Source organism: Engystomops pustulosus, chromosome 4 (genome assembly GCF_040894005.1).
Source record: "Engystomops pustulosus chromosome 4, aEngPut4.maternal, whole genome shotgun sequence".
Taxonomy (NCBI): domain Eukaryota; kingdom Metazoa; phylum Chordata; class Amphibia; order Anura; family Leptodactylidae; genus Engystomops; species Engystomops pustulosus.
Window position 1 is genome coordinate 9962540 of NC_092414.1, and position 18943 is coordinate 9981482.

The 18943-nt window shown below is 49.3% G+C and overlaps 1 protein-coding gene and 1 long non-coding RNA gene across 2 annotated transcripts in view; one reads left to right on the top strand and one right to left on the bottom strand.

Moving 5' to 3' along the window:
- The window catches only part of LOC140126029 (uncharacterized), a 259268-nt gene that overhangs the window by 153851 nt on the left and 86474 nt on the right, over positions 1 to 18943 (top strand). The window lies entirely within an intron of this gene.
- Positions 4716 to 7904, bottom strand: LOC140128842 (uncharacterized). The gene is made up of 2 exons (XR_011855152.1): positions 7865 to 7904; positions 4716 to 4836 (listed from the first exon to the last, which is right to left on the bottom strand). It is a non-coding gene; the product is annotated as an uncharacterized lncRNA (long non-coding RNA).

The window sequence follows — 18943 nt, forward strand, 5'->3', positions numbered from 1 at the left end:
TGGGGTATAGACAGCTGAACGCTGCGCATGGAGACATTGGTGGACGCTGTGGAGGATCGTGGAGGCAAAGGTGTGGTTTTCGAGCAGGAGGTGTTTGTGCTGGTGTCCTGGGCAGGGGGCTGACTAGCAGAGGCAGCAGATGACACAGGGGAAGGAGCAGTGGTGTGACCGGCCGGAGGTGACCATTGGTTCCATTGAGTGGGGTGTTTAGCACTCATATGCCTGCGCATACTGGTGGTGGTTAAGCTAGTAGTGGTGGAACCCCTGCTGATCCTGGTGTGGCAATGGTTGCACACCACAGTCCGTCGGGCATCCGCTGTTTCTTTAAAGAACCTCCAGACTTCAGAAAATCTAGCCCTTGCCACAGGAGCTTCAGTACGTGAAACATTTGGCGCTGATGCACCAGCTCTGGCCCTGCCTCTCCGTCTGGCCCCACCACTGCCTCTTCTAACCTGTTCTCGTCGAGGACTCGCCTCCATCTCAGAAGCACTGTCTTCACACTGTCTTCAACCCAGCTTGGGTCTGTCACCTCATCATCCACTGATCCCTCAGTCTGCTCCCCCCTCGGAATTCCTGCCCTGACAACAACTTCACCACTGTCAGACAACCGTGTCTCCTCATCGTCCGACACCTCTTTACACACTTCTTCCACTACGTCAATAATGTCATCATCACCCACAGACTGCGACCGGTGGAAAACCTGGGCATCGGAAAAGAGCTTAGCAGCAACCGGACAAGTGGTTTGTGACTCTGGGAAGGGTCCAGAAAACAGTTCCTCAGAGTATGACGGATTAAATTCCAAATTTTCCTGGGAGGGGGCAGACTGGGGGAAAGGAGGCTGAGGTGGAGGAGCTGGAGGAGTGCTGATTTCGGTGACATGGGTGGACTGCGTGGAAGACTGACTGGTGGACAAATGGCTAGAAGCATTGTCCGCAATCCACGACATCACCTCTTCGCACTGTTCTGGCCTCAACAGTGCTCTACCACGAGTCCCAGTAACTTGAGACATGAAGCTAGGGAGTGTAGCTCTGCGGCGTTCGCCTGCTCCCTCATCAGCAGGTGGTGTCTCACCCCACCCAGGACCACGGTCTCTGACCCCTGCAGTAGTTGTACGCCCACGCCCTCATCCTCTACCCCTAACCCTCAGGTTAAACATTTTTTTTTTTAAACAAAACGATGCTATCCTATTGCTATGGCTAGTTTCTAACCTACACTGACAGCACACAACTGGATTTTGTGCTGTGCCTGATGACTTTGAGTTATAAAAAAAAATAAACGTAAAAAAAAAAATAAATTAGCAGACTATGCCTAATTCAAATCAAACCCCTAATAAATTGTCCCACTTAGGTGTTTGAGATGGATATGTGTGTCACTAAGAGCTAAACACAACGGTCGCAAGTCTCCCTGCAAATTACTCACAATATGGTACTAGCTGCACTACTAGTGCCAGCAAGCCCAGCCACAAGCAAACGAAAAAAAATAAAATATAACGCTATTGTAGCCCTAAGAAGGGCTGTTGGGTTCTTGTAGAATCACTCCTGCCTAACAGTAAGCTAATATAACACCCTAACGCTATCCCTGCAGCAGCAGCAACTCTCTCCCAAACGGCATCCAGACACAGAATGATCCGAGCAGCGCGGGCAGGGGCTAGTCTATTCCAGGGTCACCTGATCAGGCCAGCTAACCACTGCTATCGACGTGTAAGGGTACCACATCATGCTGGGTGGAGTGCAGAGTCTCCTGGCTTGTGATTGGCTCTGTTTCTGGCCGCCAAAAATCAAAACGGCGGGAGATGCCATTTTCTCGAGCGGGCGAAGTATTCATCCGAGCACGAGCAGTTAGGAGTCCGCTAATGCTCGAACGAGCATCAAGCTTGGACGAGTGTGTTCGCTAATCTCTACTTTAGACATGTTACTAGCAGGAAAACGAGTGGTATATAAAATGTTTGGCACTTATTGTTGTACATACATACCAAATAACACTGTCCCCGATGGGAGCGTCACTAAAGCTCTACAGGGTCTCACATTGTTATCTGAAGAACTTGCAGACAATTCTGGAATTGATAACACCTTCACAAACTGGTTGGAATCTTGGTTGGGGAAATGGAGCGGCATAGTGTCTAGTCTTTTCATTTCACCAGCTGTTGTACCTGTAATACTTGTCACCTGCGGGTGCTGCTGTATCCCTTGTATAGAAGGACTTATACAACCTTCATCACTAAGACCATGTATATGGAATTGCACCCTACTCTCCACCATGGGGATTATAATGACAAAGGAGAAAAAATATTGTGAGATGAGATATGAGGTTCTCTTACTCTGGGGAATTCGGTGAAGAAAGATATTTTGAAGTCCGACAGTGGTCTTTTACCACTGAAGTATGTAAGGAGGAGAAGGCCTCATATCTGTTCTCAAAAGGAGGTAATGATAGAGATGGACTCTATGGGGCACGTTTACTTACCTGGGCGACGGAGTTCACCCGAAGTGCATTGTCCGACGATAATGCACTCTGCCGTGAATCACAAAGATTGTGCGCACTATATCCTGCATGTGTCGCTTCCCCACTCAGGTCCGCCGGAGTTCACCATCTTCCTCCCGGTGCGAGTAAGTGCATTGGATGTGACACTATTTGAATATTAAATCCCTCAGTCCGAATCAGTCGGATCGTCCGACTGAACATCCCCCAATTTCTGTCGCATGAAAGCCAGTGCCTCTGTGCCAAAATCCGATCTTGTGCGACACAATCCCCTTCTGAATCCCTGTCCCGAAATCCCGAAAACCATGAACAGTCTGACGGAAATGCAATCCGCGGACCCTTAGTAAATAAGCCCCAATATTCTCCTAGTTAAGGTCCTAGTTAATCAAATAGGCAATATGTCATTTTATGTCATCGTGACCTGCTAAATTATTATCTGACCAATGACTATGAAATTATCTAATGCTTCTATGACGCTGTCCAATGATTGTAAGGTCGCTTTACAAGTAACCATTTTGGTTATATAAGACGCTGTATGCTTAATAAAGTTTGGGTTTGATCCTGAGAACATCCCTGTGTCTCTGGTTTACTCCCGAGTTTGTAACTTCCAGAACTTGGCTCCTCCCCTATATACTGACCACTCCCCCTTGAGGACTGACCTAATACTGCATATTAGTTTGTTAGTATCAAGGAAAAATATAATTACTCTCCAACTACTCCTCCCTAAATATACAATCTAATGTGGACAAGGTCGGCCTGGGGTCTACCAGTGTAACAGAGGGTCCGACTGCTGCTACATGGGAATATTACATGCACATTTTTAGCCTGCGCTGACACACTGCACTTCCATTGTCTTTATGTGAAGTATATTTTAAATAGAAGGCAAATCTGACCTTGTTTTTTCTAATAAACATTTTTTACTTATATCGTTGAACCTAAACAACCTAAAGACCTTCTTCTCTGGGTCAATCTGCACACAGCAATACCAAATGTATATGTTTTTTATGACCTTTATTTACATAATGAAATACTTTTGGGGGGGGATATTTGTATCACCACCCTCTTTTTGAATTTTTTTGTCAATATAGTTATGTCAGGGCTTAATTTTTGCAAGAAGCCTTGTGTAGTGCAGCGCATTATAGCTTGCCTACAGCTACAGCCTGATTAGTAGAGCGCCGAAGGACGAAAGAATCAACTATAACTGAGAGTAGCACTTGCAGTCTCTTCTATTTTAATTGTTATATTTTACAGTGGGCGTGGCCTGTGTTGGACTGACAAACCAGAATTCCAGAGGATCCTCTGGTGGGCCCAGACTCTAACTCAATAATGAACCCCAGAGGTCCAACATAGTCATATATTGTCACAGCTCTCCACAGGTCCAGGATTGTGACCATAAATGATTATGTAGTAAGACTGGGGTTGAGCTGAAGAAAACTATAATGTTGGGGTCCGTTCTAACATTGCACATTTGGGTTCCTGAACAAATTCTTCACCCAAGAGTCCGGGTTTGGGTTCGGCATCAGCGCTTAAGAGCACCTGCCAGGTGGCAAAATCTTCACTAGAACCGTTGCTCCTCAATGACGTCACAGGGAATGACGCTCCAAGGGAAAATGGCGGAGAGCACCCACAAGCCGGCACTGATCTACGGTGTCAAATAGCAACGAGCAGCATTTAAAGTGTTAACACCAGTGATCGGTCCCAACACTGATCATGGGTGTTAGCAGCAGGTGTTCAGAATGGGGAACCCAAACTTAATCCACAGAACTTAACAAACCGGAACCTGAATGGCTTCACTCATCACTAATTAAAATCATCTGAGACATTACCCAGAATAAATTCTACATCTACATTAGAGGATTGTGATGGCCCCATAATTGTATCCAGTCCTGTACGGGACTTTATCATTACGAGGTTTCATTATTAGATTTCATGCTTTATCAATCTTTGCTAATAACATGGATAATAATTATTATTATCAGGATTGTTTTAACCTGTAATTTGATTAAGTAAATTTTCACAATCCTCCCCACCACCCATTTTTTGCCTATCCAGGGACTTAAGGAGAACTGCAGGGAATTTTGTGCTTTGATGTATAAGAGGAGAGTGGGGGAGGGGATTATTACACGGGGAGAACATGACACAAAGAAATCCCTGAGACCAAATGAAAAGAACTAAAAAACATACATGTCAGACATTATGGGATGTGTCCTACTGACCACATGAAAGAGACAGACCAGGAGTAGAGGGTAATGTTCTTTATTATATTTATGGCATAACAAGTAATAATTATGCTTCTCCATGTAGGGAACATCACATCACTCAGCGATCATCATCGCATCATCTCCTCCTCTTCCTCATTTCCTGTATAAGAAGATGATGGATGGTAAATAGGACAAATAGGAAGTCATGTGTCATATATACTATATAGTAATACAACTAATTCCTATGTGTCTGACAGGAGCAGAGGAGAGGCAGAGCACAGGAGCAGAGGAGAGGCAGAATACAGGAGCAGAGGAGAGGCAGAGTACAGAAGCAGAGGAGAGGCAGAATACAGGAGCAGAGGAGAGTCAGAGTACAGGAGCAGAGGAGAGGCAGAGTACAGGAGCAGAGGAAAGGCAGAATACAGGAGCAGAGGAGAGGCAGAGTACAGGAGCAGAGGAGAGGCAAGGTACAGGAGCAGAGGAGAGGCAGGGTACAGGAGCAGAGGAGAGGCAGAATACAGGAGCAGAGGAGAGGAGAGGCAGAGTACAGGAGCAGAGGAGAGGCAGAATACAGGAGCAGAGGAGAGGCAGAGTAGAGGAGCAGAGGAGAGGCAGAGTACAGGAGCACAGGAGAGGTAGAGTACAGGAGCAGAGGAGAGGCAGAATACAGGAGCAGAGGAGAGGCAGAAAACAGGAGCAGTGGAGAGGCATAATACAGAAACAGAAGAGAGGCAGAATACAGAAGCAGAGGAGAGGCAGAGTAGAGGAGCAGAGGAGAGGCAGAGTAGAGGAGCAGAGGAGAGGCAGAGTAGAGGAGCAGAGGAGAGGCAGAGTACAGGAGCAGAGGAGAGGCAGAGTACAGGAGAAGAGGAGAGGCAGAATACAGGAGCAGAGGAGAGGCAGAATACAGGAGCAGAGGAGAGGCAGAATACAGGAGGAGAGGAGAGGCAGAATACAGGAGCAGAGAAAAGGCAGAATACAGGAGCAGAGAAAAGGCAGAATACAGGAGCAGAGGAGAGGCAGATTACAGGAGCAGAGGAGAGGCAGAATACAGGAGCAGAGGAGAGGCAGAATACAGGAGCAGAGGAGAGGCAGAAGACAGGAGAAGAGGCGAGGCAGAGTACAGGAGCAGAGGAGAGTCAGAGTACAGGAGCAGAGGAGAGGCAGAGTACAGAAGCAAAGGAGAGGCAGAGAATAGGAGCAGAGGAGAGGCAGAACACAGGAGCAGAGGAGAGGCAGAGTACAGGAGCAGAGGAGAGGCAGAGTACAGGAGCAGAGGAAAGGCAGAATACAGGAGCAGAGGAGAGGCAGAGTACAGGAGCAGAGGAGAGGCAAGGTACAGGAGCAGAGGAGAGGCAGAGTAGAGGAGCAGAGGAGAGGCAGAGTACAGGAGCAGAGGAGAGGCAGAGTACAGGAGCAGAGGAGAGGTAGAGTACAGGAGCAGAGGAGAGGCAGAATACAGGAGCAGAGGAGAGGCAGAAAACAGGAGCAGTGGAGAGGCATAATACAGAAACAGAAGAGAGGCAGAATACAGGAGCAGAGGAGAGGCAGAGTAGAGGAGCAGAGGAGAGGCAGAGTACCGGAGCAGAGGAGAGGCAGAGTACAGGAGCAGAGGAGAGGCAGAGTACAGGAGAAGAGGAGAGGCAGAATACAGGAGCAGAGGAGAGGCAGAATACAGGAGGAGAGGAGAGGCAGAATACAGGAGCAGAGAAAAGGCAGAATACAGGAGCAGAAAAAAGGCAGAATACAGGAGCAGAGGAGAGGCAGATTACAGGAGCAGAGGAGAGGCAGAATACAGGAGCAGAGGAGAGGCAGAATACAGGAGCAGAGGAGAGGCAGAAGACAGGAGAAGAGGCGAGGCAGAGTACAGGAGCAGAGGAGAGTCAGAGTACAGGAGCAGAGGAGAGGCAGAGTACAGGAGCAGAGGCGAGGCAGAGTAAAGGAGCAGAGGAGAGGCAGAGTACAGCAGCAGAGGAGAGGCAGAGTACAGGAGCTGAGGGGAAGCAGAATACAGGAGCAGAGGGGAAGCAGAGCAAAGGAGCTGAGGAGAGGTAGAGTACAGGAGCAGAGGAGAGGTAGAGTACAGGAGCAGAGGAGAGGTAGAGTACAGTAACAGAGGACGGCAGAATAGAGGAGAAGAGGAGATGGAGAAAAAAGGAGCAGAGGAGAGGCAGAATACAGGAGCAGAGGAGAGGCAGAATACAGTAGCAGAGGAGAGGCAGAGTACAGGACCAGAGGAGAGGCAGAATACAGGAGAAGAGTAGTGGTGGAGTACAGGAGCAGTGGAGAGACAGAGTACAGGAGCAGAGTGGAGAAAGAGAACAGGAGCAGAGAGGCAGAGAACAAAAGCAGTGAGGAGTCAGAGAACAGGAGCAGAGGAGAGGCAGAATACAGAAGCAGAGAGGAGGCAGAATATAGGAGCAGATGAGAGGCAGAGACCAGCAGCAGAGAGGAGGCAGAATATAGGAGCAGAGGAGAGGCAGAGTACAGGAGCAGAGAGGAGAAAGAGAACAGGAGCAGAGAGGCAGAGAACAGAAGCAGAGAGGAGGCAGTGAACTCGAGCAGAGAGGAGGCAGAATATAGGAGCAGATGAGAGGCAGAGACCAGCAGCAGAGTGGAGGCAGAATACAGGAGCAGAGGAGAGACAGAATACAGAAGCAGAGGGGAGGCAGAGAAGAGGCAGAATACAGGAGCAGAGGAGAGGCAGAGTACAGGAGAAAAGGAGAGGCAGAAAACAGGAGCAGAGGAGAGGCAGAGTAAAGGGGCAGAGGAGAGGAGAGGTAGAATACAGGAGCAGAGGAGAGGCAGAGTACAGGAACAGAGGAGAGGAGAGGCAGAATACAGGAGAAAAGAAGAGGCAGAATACAGGAGCAGAGGAGAGGCAGAGTACAGGAGCAGAGGAGTGGCAGAGTACAGGAGCAGAGAGGAGGCAGAAAACAGGAGCAGAGATTCAAAGAACAAAAGAAAGAGCAGGCAGAATATAGGAGCAGATAAGAGGCAGACAACAGGAGCAGAGAGGAGGAAGAATGTTGGAGCAGAGGAGAGGCAGAGTACAGGAGCAGAGGAGAGACAGAGTACAGGAGCAGAGGAGAGACAGAGTACAGGAGCAGTGGTTTGCGTATTATTCATTTAGGAAATACAGCATATTGATAATGTAAGTAATTCTTGCACAAATCATCTGTAGTTACCCAGGAAAGTGTCGCTTTACTTCTTGCTCCTCTCTTTTGCTGCATGAAAGATTAGTGAAATGTAAAGAAGACATATAGCCAGTCATACCTGATCAATAATATTATGTACTTATAGAAATTGCTATAAATCTTGCAGAAAGGAGGAGGAGAGGAGAGGCAGAGTACAGGAGCACAGGAGAGGCAGAGTACAGGAGCAGAGGAGAGGAGAGGCAGAGTACAGGAGCAGAGGAGAGGCAGAGTACAGGAGCAGAGGAGATGTAAAATACAGGAGCAGAGGAGAGGCAGAATACTGGAGCAGAGGAGATGCAGAGTACAGGAGCAGAGGATAGGAAGAATACAGGAGCAGAGGAGAGGCAGAATACAGGAGCAGAGGTGAGGCAGAATACAGAAGCAGAGGAGAGGCAGAATACAGTAGCAGAGGAGAGGCAGAGTACAGGAGCAGAGGAGAGGCAGAATACAGGAGCAGAGGAGAGGCAGAATACAGGAGCAGAGGAGAGGCAGAGTACAGGAGCAGAGGAGAGGCAGAATACAGGAGCAGAGGAGAGGCAGAATACAGGAGCAGAGGAGAGGCAGAATACAGGAGCAGAGGAGAGGCAGAATAAAGGAGCAGAGGAGAGGCCGAGTACAGTAGCAGAGGAAAGGTGAAATACTTGAGCAGATGAGATGAAGAGTAAAGGAATAGTGGTGAGCCAGAGTACAGGAGCAGAGGAGAGGAAGAATATAGCAGCAGAGGAGAGGCTGAATACAGCAGCAGAGGAGAGGCAGAATACAGGAGCAGAGGAGAGGCAGAGTACAGGAGCAGAGGAGAGGCAGAGTACAGGAGCAGAGGAGAGGCAGAGTACAGGAGCAGAGAGGAGGCAGAGAACAGGAGCAGAGAGGGAAAGAACAGAAGAAGAGAGGAGGCAGAGAAGAGGAGTAGAGAGGAGGCAGAGAACAGAATCAGAGAGTCAGAGAACAGAAGCAGAGAGGAGGCAGAATATAGGAGGAAATGAGAGAAAGACAACAGGAGCAGAGAGGAGGCAGAATGTAGGAGCAGAGGAGAGACAGAGAACAGGAGCAGATGAGAGGCAGAGAAGAGGCAGAGAACAGGAGCAGAGAGGAGGCAGAATATAGGAGCAGAGGAGAGGCAGAGTACAGGAGCAGAGGAGAGGTAGAATACAGGAGCAGAGGATAGGCAGAGTACAGGAGCAGAGCAGAGGAGAGGCAGAGTACAGGAGCAGAGGAGAGGCAGAATACAGGAGCAGAGGAGAGGCAGAATACAGGAGCAGAGGAGAGGCAGAGTACAGGAGCAGAGCAGAGGAGAGGCAGAGTACAGGAGCAGAGGAATGGCATAGTACAGGAGCAGAGGAGAGGCAGAGTACAGGAGCAGAGGTTTGTGTATTATTCATTAAGAAAATACAGCATATTGATAATGTAAGTATTTCTGGCACAAATCATCTGTAGTTACCCAGGAAAGTGTCGCTTTACTTCTTGCTCCTCTCTTTTGCTGCATGAAAGATTAGTGAAATGTAAAGAAGACATACAGCCAGTCATACCTGATCAATAATATTATGTAATTATAGAAATTGCTATAAATCCTGCAGAAAGGAGGAGTAGAGGAGGGGCAGAGTACAGGAGCAGAGGAGAAGCAGAGTACAGGAGCAGAGGAGAGGAGAGGAAGAGTACAGGAGCAGAGGAGAGGCAGAGTACAGGAGCAGAGGAGAGGCAGAGTACAGGAGCAGAGGAGAGGCAGAGTACAGGAGCAGAGGAGAGGCAGAGTACAGGAGCAGAGCAGAGGAGAAACAAAATACAGGAGCAGAGGAGAGGCAGAGTACAGGAGCAGAGGAGATGCAAAATACAGGGGCAGAGGAGAGGCAGAATACTGGAGCAGAGGAGAGGAAGAATGCAGCAGCAGAGGAGAGGCAGAATACAGGAGCAGAGGAGAGGCAGAATACAGTAACAGAGGACGGCAGAATAGAGGAGAAGAGGAGATGGAGAAAACAGGAGCAGAGGAGAGGAAGAATGCAGCAGCAGAGGAGAGGCAGAATACAGTAGCAGAGGAGAGGCAGAATACAGTAACAGAGGACGGCAGAATACAGGATCAGAGGAGAGGCAAAATACAGGATCAGAGGAGAGGCAAAATACAGGAGCAGAGGGGAGGCAGGGAACAGGAGCAGAGGCGAGGAAGAGTACAGGAGCGGAAGAGAGGCAGAATACAGGAGCAGAGGAGGGGCAAAGTACAGGAGCAGAGGATAGGCAGAGTACAGGAGCAGAGGAGAGGCAGAGTACAGGAGCAGAGGGGAAGCAGAGCAAAGGAGCTGAGGAGAGGTAGAGTTCAAAAGCAGAGGAGAGGCAGATTACAGGAGCAGAGAAAAGGGAAAATACAGGAGCAGAGGAGAGGCAGAGTACAGGAGCAGAGGAGACAGAGAATAAAGGAGCAGAGGAGAGGCATGATACAGAAGCAGAGGAAAGGCAGAGAACAGGAGTAGAAGAGAGGCAGAATACAGGAGCAGAGGAGAGGCAGAGTACAGGAGCAGAGGAGAGGCAGAGTACAGGAGCAGAGGAGAGGGATAGTACAGGAGCAGAGGAGAGGCAGAATGCAGGAGCAGAGGAGAGGCAGAATATAGGAGCAGAGAAAAGGCCAATAGAGAAGCCGAGGAGAGACAAAGTACAGGAGCAGAGCAGAGGAAAGGCAGAGTACAGGAGCAGAGGAGAGGCAGAGTACAGGAGCAGTGGAGAGGCAGAGTACAGGAGCAGAGGAATGGCATAGTACAGGAGCAGAGGAGAGGCAGAGTACAGGAGCAGAGGAGAGGCAGAGTACAGGAGCAGAGGTTTGTGTATTATTCATTTAGGAAATACAGCATATTGATAATGTAAGTAATTCTGGCACAAATCATCTGTAGTTACCCAGGAAAGTGTCGCTTTACTTCTTGCTCCTCTCTTTTGCTGCATGAAAGATTATTGAAATGTAAAGGAGACATATAGCCAGTCATACCTGATCAATAATATTATATAATTATAGAAATTGCTATAAATCTTGCAGAAAGGAGGGGTAGAGGAGGGGCAGAGTACAGGAGCAGAGGAGACGCAAAATACAGGAGCAGAGGAGAGGCAGAATACAGGAGCAGAGTAGAGGTAGAGTACAGAAGCAGAGGAAAGGCAGAGTACAGTAGCAGAGGAGAGGCAGAGTACAGTAGCAGAGGAGAGGCAGACTATAGGAGCAGCGGAGAGGCAGAGTACAGGAGCAGAGGAGAGGCAGAGTACAGAAGCAGAGGAAAGGCAGAGTACAGTAGCAGAGGAGAGGCAGAGTACAGTAGCAGAGGAGAGGCAGACTATAGGAGCAGAGGAGAGGCAGAATGCAGGAGGAGAGGAGAGGCAGAGTACAGGAGCAGAGGATAGGCAGAGTACAGGAGCTGAGGCTTGTGTTTTCCTTTTAGGAAATACAGCATATTGATAATGTAAGTATTTCTTGCACAAATCATCTGTAGTTACCCAGGAAAGTGTCGCTTTACTTCTTGCTCCTCTCTTTTCCTGCATGAAAGATTGTTGAATTGTAAAGGAGACATATAGCCAGTCATACCTGATCAATAATATTATGTAATTATAGAAATTACTATAAATCTTCCAGAAAGGAGGAGCAGAGGAGAGGCAGAATACAGGAGCAGAGGAGAGGCAAAGGACAGGAGCAGAGGAGAGGCAAAGTACAGGAAGAGAGGCGAGGCAGAGTACAGGAGCAGAGGAGAGGAAGAAAACAGCAGCAGAGGAGAGACAGAGTACAGGAGCAGAGGAGAGGCAGAGTACAGGAGCAGAGGAGTGGCAGAATACAGGAGCAGAGGAGAGGCAAAGTACAGGAGCAGAGGAGAGACAGAGTACAGGAGCAGAGGAGAGACAGAGTACAGGAGCAGAGGAGAGGCAGAGTACAGGAGCAGAGGAGAGGCATAATACAGGAGCAGAGGAGAGGCAGAGTGCAGGGGTGTAGGAGAGGCAGAATACAGGAGCAGAGGAGAGGCAGAGTATGGGAACAAAGGAGATGCAGACTACAGGAGCAGAGGAGAGGCAGAATACAGGAACAGAGGAGAGGCAGAGTACAGGAGCAGAGGAGAGGCAGAAAACAGGAGCAGAGGAGAGACAGAATACAGTAGCAGAGGAGAGGCAGAGTACAGGAGCAGAGGAGAGGCAGAAAACAGGAGCAGAGGAGAGACAGAATACAGTAGCAGAGGAGAGGCAGAATTCAGGAGCAGAGGAGAGGCAGAAAACAGGAGCAGGGGAGAGGCAGAGTACAGGAGAAGAGTTGTGGCAGAATACAGGAGCAAAGGAGAGGCAAAGAAAAGGAACAGAGGAGAGGCAGAATATAGGAGCAGAGGAGAGACAGATTATAGGAGCAGAGGAGAGGTAGAGTACAGGAGCAGAGAAGAGAAGATGCAGAATTAAGGAGCAGAGGAGAGACAGAGTACAGGAGCAGAGGAGAGGCAGAGTACAGGAGCAGAGATTTGTGTATTATTAATTTAGGAAATACAGCATATTGATTATGTAAGTATTTCTTGCACAAATCATCTGTAGTTACCCAGGAAAGTGTCGCTTTACTTCTTGCTCCTCTCTTTTCCTGCATGAAAGATTGTTGAATTGTAAAGGAGACATATAGCCAGTCATAACTGACCAATAATGTAATGTACGTAAAGAAATTACTATAGATCTTGCAGAAAGTAGGAGTATAGGCAGAATACAGGAGCAGAGGAGAGGCAGAGTACATGAGCAGAGGAGAGGCAGAATACAGGAGCAGAGGAGAGGCAGAGTACATGAGCAGAGAGAGGCAGAGTACAGGAGCAGAGGAGAGGCAGAGTATAGGGGTGCAGGAGAGGCAGAATACAGAAGCAGAGGAGAGGCAGAATACAGGAGCAGAGGAGAGGCAGAATACAGGAGCAGAGGAGAGGCAGGATACAAGAGCAGAGGAGAGGCAGAGTACAGGATCAGAGGAGAGGCAGAATACAGGAGTAGAGGAGAGGCAGAGTACAGGAGCAGAGGAGAGCCAGAATACAACAGCAGAGGAGAGGCAGAGTACAGGAGCAGAGAAGAGAAGAGGCAGAATACAAGAGAGGTAGCGTACAGGAGAAAAGGAGAGGCAGAGAACAGGAGCAGAGGAGATGCACCATACAAGAGCAGAGGAGAGGAAAAATACAGGAGCAAAGGAGAGGCAGAATACAGGAGCAGAGGAGAGACAGGAAACAAGAGCAGAGGAGAAGCAGAGTGAAGGAGCTGAGGAGAGTTACCCAGGATGGCCTCGCTTTACTTCTTGCTCCTCTCTTTTGCTGCATGAAAAAAATGTTGGATTGTTAAAGAGACATATAGCCAGTCATACCTGATCAATAATATTATGTACTTAAAGAAATTACTATAAATCTTGCAGAAAGGAGGAGCAGAGGAGAGGCAGAGTACAGGATCAGAGGAGAGGCAGAGTACAGGATCAGAGGAGAGGCAGAATACAGGAGCAGAGGAGAGGCAGAATACAGGAGCAGAGGAGAGGCAGAGTACCGGAGCAGAGAAGAAGAGAGGCAGAGTACAGGAGCAGAGGGGAGGCAGAGTACAGGAGCAGAGGAGAGGCAGAATACAGGAGCAGAGGAGAGGCAGAATACAGGAGCAGAGGAGAGGAGAGGAGAGGCAGAGTACAGAAGCAGAGGAGAGGCAGAGTACAGGAGCAGAGGAGAGGCAGAGTACAGGAGCAGAGGAGAGGCAGAGTACAGGAGTAGAGGAGAGGCAGAGTACAGGAGAAGAGGAGAGGCAGAGTACATGAGCAGAGAAAAGGCAGAGTACAGAAGCAGAGGAGAAACAGAGTACAGCAGCAGAGGAGAGGCAGAGTACAGAAGCAGAGGAGAGGAGAGGCAGAATACAGGAGCAAAGGAAAGGCAGAGTACAGGAGCAGAGGAGAGGCAGAATACAGGAGCAGAGGAGAGGCAGTGTACAGGAGCAGAGGAGAGGCAAAATACAGGAGCAGAGGAGAGCAGAGAACAGGAGCAGAGGAGAGGAAGAATACAGGAGCAGAGGAGAGGCAGAATATAGGAGCAGAGGAGAGGCAGAGTACAGGAGCAAAGGAGAAGCAGAGTACAGGAGCAGAGGAGAGTCAGAGTAAAGGAGCAGAGGGGAAGCAGAGCAAAGGAGCTGAGGAGAGGTAGAGTTCAAGAGCAGAGGAGAGGCAGAATACAGGAGCAGAGGAGAGGCAGAGTACAGGAGCAGAGGAGAGGCAGAGTACAGGAGCAGAGGAGAGGCAGAGTACAGGAGCAGAGGAGACAGAGAATAAAGGAGCAGAGGAGAGGCATGATACAGAAGCAGAGGAAAGGCAGAGAACAGGAGTAGAAGAGAGGCAGAATACAGGAGCAGAGGAGAGGCGGAGTACAGGAGCAGAGGAGAGGCAGAGTACAGGAGCAGAGGAGAGGCAGAGTACAGGAGCAGAGCAGAGGAAAGGCAGAGTAGAGGAGCAGAGGTTTGTGTATTATTCATTTAGGAAATACAGCATATTGATAATGTAAGTATTTCTGGCACAAATCATCTGTAGTTACCCAGGAAAGTGTCGCTTTACTTCTTGCTCCTCTCTTTTGCTGCATGAAAGATTAGTGAAATGTAAAGAAGACATATAGCCAGTCATAACTGATCAATAATATTATGTACTTATAGAAATTGCTATAAATCCTGCAGAAAGGAGGAGTAGAGGAGAGGCAGAGTACAGGAGCAGAGGAGACGCAAAATACAGGAGCAGAGGAGAGGCAGAATACAGGAGCAGAGTAGAGGCAGAGTACAGGAGCAGAGGAGAGGCAGAATACAGGAGGAGAGGAGAGAAGAAATACAGAAGCAGAGGAGAGGCAGAGTACAGAAGCAGAGGAGAGGCAGAGTACAGTAGCAGAGGAGACGCAGACTATAGGAGCAGAGGAGAGGCAGAGTACAGGAGCAAAGGAGAGGCAGAGTACAGGAGCAGAGGAGAGGCAGAGTACAGAAGCAGAGGAAAGGCAGAGAACAGGAGTAGAAGAGAGGCAGAATACAGGAGCAGAGGAGAGACAGAGTACAGGAGCAGAGGAGAGGCAGAGTACAGGAGCAGAGGAGAGGCAGAATACAGGAGCAGAGGAGAGGCAAAGTACAGGAGCAGAGGATAGGCAGAGTACAGGAGCAGAGGAGAGGCAGAGTACAGGAGCAGAGGGGAAGCAGAGCAAAGGAGCTGAGGAGAGGTAGAGTTTAAGAGCAGAGGAGAGGCAGAATACAGGAGCAGAGGAGAGGCAGAATACAGGAGCAGAGGAGAGGCAAAGTACAGGAGCAGAGGAGAGGCAGAGTACAGGAGCAGAGGAGACAGAGAATAAAGGAGAAGAGGAGAGGCAGAGTACAGGAGCAGAGGGGAGGAGAGGCAGAGTACAGGAGCAGAGGAGAGGCAGAGTACAGGGGCAGAGGAGAGGAGAGGCATGATACAGAAGCAGAGGAAAGGCAGAGAACAGGAGTAGAAGAGAGGCAGAATACAGGAGCAGAGGAGAGGCAGAGTACAGGAGCAGAGGAGAGGCAGAGTACAGGAGCAGAGGAGAGGAAAGGCAGAGTAGAGGAGCAGAGGTTTGTGTATTATTCATTTAGGAAATACAGCATATTGATAATGTAAGTAATTCTGGCACAAATCATCTGTAGTTACCCAGGAAAGTGTCGCTTTACTTCTTGCTCCTCTCTTTTGCTGCATGAAAGATTAGTGAAATGTAAAGAGGACATATAGCCAGTCATACCTGACCAATAATATTATGTAATTATAGAAATTGCTATAAATCCTGCAGAAAGGAGGAGCAGAGGAGAGACAGAATACAGGAGCAGAGGAGAAGCAGAATACAGGAGCAGAGGAGACTCAAAATACAGGAGCAGAGGAGAGGCAGAATACAGGAGCAGAGGAGACGCAAAATACAGGAGCAGAGGTGAGGCAGAGTACAGGAGCAGAGGAGAGGCAGAATACAGGAGCAGAGGAAAGGCAGAGTACAGCAGCAGAGGAGAGAAGAAATACAGGAGCAGAGGAGAGGCAGACTATAGGAGCAGAGGAGAGGCAGAGTACAGGAGCAGAGGTGAGGCAGAATACAGGAGCAGAGGAGAGGCAGAATACAGGAGCAGAGGAGAGGCAAAGTACAGGAGCAGAGGATAGGCAGAGTACAGGAGCAGAGGATAGGCAGAGTACAGGAGCAGAGGGGAAGCAGAGGAAAGGAGCTGAGGAGAGGTAGAGTTCAAGAGCAGAGGAGAGGCAGAATACAGGAGCAGCTGAGTGGCAGAATACAGGAGCAGAGGAGAGGCAGAATACAGAAGCAGAGGAGAGGCAGAATACAGGAGCAGAGGAGAGGCAGAATACAGGAGCAGAGGAGAGGCAGAATACAGGAGCAGAGAAGAGGCTGAATACAGGAGCAGAGGAGAGGCAGAATACAGGAGCAGAGAAGAGGCTGAATACAGGAGCAGAGGAGAGGCAGAATACAGGAGCAGAGAAAAGGGAAAATACAGGAGCAGAGGAGAGGCAGAGTACAGGAGCAGAGGAGACAGAGAATAAAGGAGCAGAGGAGAGGCAGAGAACAGGAGTAGAAGAGAGGCAGAATACAGGAGCAGAGCAGAGGCAGAGTAGAGGAGCTGAGGTGACGCAGAATAAAGGAGCAGAGGAGAGGCAGAGTACAGGAGCAGAGGAGAGGCAGAGTACAGGAGCAGAGGAGAGGCAGAGTACAGGAGCAGAGGAGAGGCAGAGTACAGGAGCAGAGGAGAGGCAGAGTACAGGAGCAGAGGTTTGTGTATTATTCATTTAGGAAATACAGCATATTGATAATGTAAGTATTTCTTGCACAAATCATCTGTAGTTACCCAGGAAAGTGTCGCTTTACTTCTTGCTCCTCTCTTTTGCTGCATGAAGGATTAGTGAAATGTAAAGAAGACATATAGCCAGTCATACCTGACCAATAATATTATGTAATTATAGAAATTGCTATAAATCCTGCAGAAAGGAGGATTAGAGGATAAGCAGAATACAGGAGCAGAGGAGACGCAAAATACAGGAGCAGAGGAGAGGCAGAATACAGGAGCAGAGGAGACGCAAAATACAGGAGCAGAGGAGAGGCAGAATACAGGAGCAGAGGAAAGGCAGGGTACAGTAGCAGAGGAGAGAAGAAATACAGGAGCAGAGGAGAGGCAGACTATAGGAGCAGAGGAGAGGCAGAGTACAGGAGCAGAGGAGAGGCAGAATACAGGAGCAGAGGAGAGGCAGAATACAGGAGCAGAGGAGAAGCAGAGTACAGGAGCAGAGGGGAGGCAGGGAACAGGAGCAGAGGCGAGGAAGAGTACAGGAGTGGAGGAGAGGCAGAATACAGGAGCAGAGGAGAGGCAAAGTACAGGAGCAGAGGATAGGCAGAGTACAGGAGCAGAGGGGAAGCAGAGCAAAGGAGCTGAGGAGAGGTAGAGTTCAAGAGCAGAGGAGAGGCAGAATACAGGAGCAGCTGAGAGGCAGAATACAGGAGCAGAGGAGAGGCAGAATACAGAAGCAGAGGAGGGGCAGAATACAGGAGCAGAGGAGAGGCAGAATACAGGAGCAGAGGAGAGGCAGAATACAGGAGCAGAGGAGAGGCAGAATACAGGAGCAGAGAAATGGGAAAATACAGGAGCAGAGGAGAGGCAGAGTACAGGAGGATAGGAGAGGCAGAGTACAGGAGCAGAGGAAAGGGAGAATACAGGAGCAGAGGAGAGGCAGAGTACAGGAGCAGAGGAGACAGAGAATAAAGGAGCAGAGGAGAGGCAGAGAACATGAGCAGAGGAGAGGCAGAGTAGAGGAGCTGAGGTGACGCAGAATAAAGGAGCAGAGGAGAGGCAGAGTACAGGAGCAGAGGAGAGGCAGAGTACAGGAGCAGAGGAAAGGCAGAGTACAGTAGCAGAGGAGAGGCAGAGAACAGGAGCAGAGGAATGGCATAGTACAGGAGCAGAGGAGAGGCAGAGTACAGAAGCAGAGGTTTGTGTATTATTCATTTCGGAAATACAGCATATTGATAATGTAAGTATTTCTGGCACAAATCATCTGTAGTTACCCAGGAAAGTGTCGCTTTACTTCTTGCTCCTCTCTTTTCCTGCATGAAAGATTGTTGGATTGTAAAGGAGACATATAGCCAGTCATAACTGACCAATAATATTATGTAATTATAGAAATTACTATAAATCTTCCAGAAAGGAGGAGCAGAGGAGAGGCAGAATACAGGAGCAGAGGAGAGGCAGATACAGTAGCAGAGGAGAGGCAGAGTACAGGAGCAGAGGAGAGGAAGGAAACAGCAGAAGAGGAGAGGCTGAGTACATGAGCAGAGGAGAGGCAGAATAGAGGAGCAGAGGAGAGGCAGAATACAGGAGCAGAGGAGAGGAGAGGCAGAGTACAAGAGCAGAGGGAGGCAGAGTACAGGAGCAGAGGAGAGGCAGAGTACAAGAGCAGAGGAGAGGCAGAGTACAAGAGCAGAGGAGAGGCAGAGTACAGGAGCAGAGGAGAGGCAGTATACAGCAGCAGAAGAGAGGTAGAGTACAGGAGCAGAGGAGAGTCAAAGTACAGGAGCAGAGGAGAGACAGAGTAAAGGAGCAGAGGAGAGGCAGAATACAGGAGCAGAGGAGAGGCAGAGTACAGGAGCAGAGGAGAGGCAGAAAACAGGAGCAGAGGAGAGGCAGAATACAGGAGCAGAGGAGTGGCAGAATACAGGAGCAGAGGAGAGGCAGAATTCAGGAGCAGGGGAGAGGCAGAGTACAGGATCAGAGGAGAGGCAGAGTACAGGAGCATAGGAGATACAGAGTACAGGCGCAGAGGAGAGGCAGAATTGAGGAGCAGAGGTGAGGAAGAATACAGGAGCAAAGGAGAGGCAGAGTACAGGATCAGAGGAGAGGCAGAGTACAGGATCAGAGGAGAGGCAGAGTACAGGAGCAGAGGAGAGGCAGAATACAGGAGCAGAGGAGAGGCAGAATACAGGAGCAGAGGAGAGGCAGAGAACAGGAGCAGAGGAGAGGCAGAGTACCGGAGCAGAGGAGAGGAGAGGCAGAGTACAGGAGCAGAGGGGAGGCAGAGTACAGGAGCAGAGGAGAGGCAGAGTACAGGAGCAG